Source organism: Miscanthus floridulus, chromosome 2, assembly GCF_019320115.1.
Source record: "Miscanthus floridulus cultivar M001 chromosome 2, ASM1932011v1, whole genome shotgun sequence".
NCBI classification, from domain to species: domain Eukaryota; kingdom Viridiplantae; phylum Streptophyta; class Magnoliopsida; order Poales; family Poaceae; genus Miscanthus; species Miscanthus floridulus.
The window spans coordinates 167693101-167695395 of record NC_089581.1 but is presented as its reverse complement, the minus strand read 5'-3'; the positions used below and the strand labels follow the sequence as shown (position 1 = coordinate 167695395).

General features: G+C 41.8%; 1 long non-coding RNA gene across 1 annotated transcript; it reads right to left on the bottom strand.

Moving 5' to 3' along the window:
• Positions 1–1012: 1012 nt before the first annotated feature.
• Positions 1013–1520, bottom strand: LOC136535630 (uncharacterized). The gene is made up of 3 exons (XR_010779023.1): positions 1425–1520; positions 1244–1311; positions 1013–1099 (listed from the first exon to the last, which is right to left on the bottom strand). It is a non-coding gene; the product is annotated as an uncharacterized lncRNA (long non-coding RNA).
• Positions 1521–2295: the final 775 nt, after the last annotated feature.

The window sequence follows — 2295 nt, the reverse complement described above, 5'->3', positions numbered from 1 at the left end:
TTGGACATGTGGTACGATGACAGGTACACTCCGAGCTGTCATGTCATCTACCGTGCCCAGGAGCTCGACGTCAAAATCTATGGCGCCGAGCTCGACGTCAAGATCTACGATTGCCAAGATCTACGACGCCGAGCTCGGCGCTAAGATCTACGGCGCCGAGCTCGATGTCAGAGTGACTGACGCCGAGCTGCCATGTCATCTACCGTGCCCAGAAGCTCGGCGCCAGAGACGCTGGCGCCGATTTGTGAGAAACTTTTAAAAAAAATAACTAAAATGTAAAAATTTGATCCGCGTGCATGTGCTACGTCAGTCAGCCGTGGCTGCTGCATGCTGAACTCTCGCAGCTTCTTCTACTACGCCGTTGGCTTTAGCTCTTTTTTTCCATTTCTTCTTCTCTTTACAGACCCCTCGAAGTAGGAAGAAGAATGGCAACGAAAAATAATAGCAATAGTCATCTCGTAGGCGCAGGTGCTGTTGAAAGAATAGCTTACGGGGCTGGAGTCAAACGAGCTTTCATAGACAGAAATCATAGGCCGTGTTCGGTTGGCTGGCTGGCTGATTGCCAGCTGGCCAACTTATAAAATCACTATTCACGTCTTGTCAAAACAGTATTTTTCTCTCACAATAATCAACCGAAACAGTATTTTTCAGTCCTGCCGAATAATAGAAAGAGCAGGCCTGCTAGCAGCGGAAGAACAAACAAACTGACAATCTAAATTCAGCTTTTGTTTGGGTCGTTGGACCTTTAGGCTTCGGGTTAGGTCATCAGGATCCTGCTATCATGGACAGGTAACTGTTTCGTATATACTGGTATATGAACATTAAACGGGAGTTGCTATATAGGAGAAGTGACATTGAAATCTGTGCCATTGAAATGTACTGAATTGTCCAACGATCTTATTACAAACAATCGAATCGGCTACCATTAACCAATCACCAAAGCACCTCACTGCGAGCTAGGATTAACCGATGGATCAGGCTTGTGTAGAAGCGAGCAGAAAGTCCAGCATGAATCTTGTTGAAGCGAGCAGGATCCTCCAGCTGAGGAGCGTGGCCTGTATTCTTTATGACCTCCAGTCTAGTGCTCCCGTTCAGAGCCCTGATGAGTGATGACAGCACAATGTTACAAGACAGTCAGTGTTACTGAACTTAGCACGGGCTGACGACCAGCCATCTGTTTGAGGGGGAAAAAATGGGCTTTGCAGAGTGCATGCCAAAGTGTGTGTGTGAAGAAACCCTCCACCTCTGAACTGCAAACGCCTTCTCCATCGGGAACAGCTGGTCGTGGTCTCCCCATACAATCAGCACTTCCTACACAACGCACGCACGAGCATGGCTAAAGTTTAGTCACAGGCTCACAGACACAAGCTCGCCAGAGCGTCATCTGATAGCGCGAGACAACCTGCGTTTTAATGTAACAGTACCTGAGATATTGGTGTCACTTGGAATTTATCAGTGCCGACCGTAATCCCCTTCAGGATATGAACAAGCCGCTCCCTGTTCTCCGTGAAAAGTTTCTGACATATGACATGTAAAAAAAAGTTCAGTACTTTGCTGCTGCTGAACTGGTTGGACCAGTGGACACGCGACATCCATGCCCACTCACAGAAGAGAATGAATAGTATTTTTTTTAAAACAAATCAGTTAATAGTTCTTTTAGCTATGACTTATCAGCCAAATAAACATGACAATTAACGATCGACGAGTTACAATGTCGAAAAGTACGTGCTACTCTAGTATTTATTTGGTATAATAGAAATAGATATTTTTTTAATCTATAATTGATCAAACTTAAGTACTAAAACATGACACTATATTAGAATTGCATTTTTGAAGGCCACAGGCAGTACAAAAAATAATTACTCATCTGGTCTGTCCAGAAGTCTTTCAAAAAATAACCAAATACATAAATATTTATAGGGTCTATCTCTATAGCAGGTGACTGATGGTTTGCTTAATCATCAGTCATGTTCTGTGATGTACTTTATAATGTTCAAGTAATATACATATAATATTCACGTAGTATATGATGTTCTATAATGTTGTGATGTTTATGTAGTATACATGTGATGTTCTATGATGTTTTTTTAAGATGTTCAAGTAATACATATGTGATGTATGTATTTTAATGTTATGTGATGTTCTCAGGCAGCTAGTAAAATACATATGATGTTCTATGATATATTTTGTGATGTTCCGACGTATACATGTGATGTTCTGTGAAAATGACTAACAAGAAAGCAAAATATCAGACAACTACATTTGAGTAAATCTGATATTTATAATACATAACCA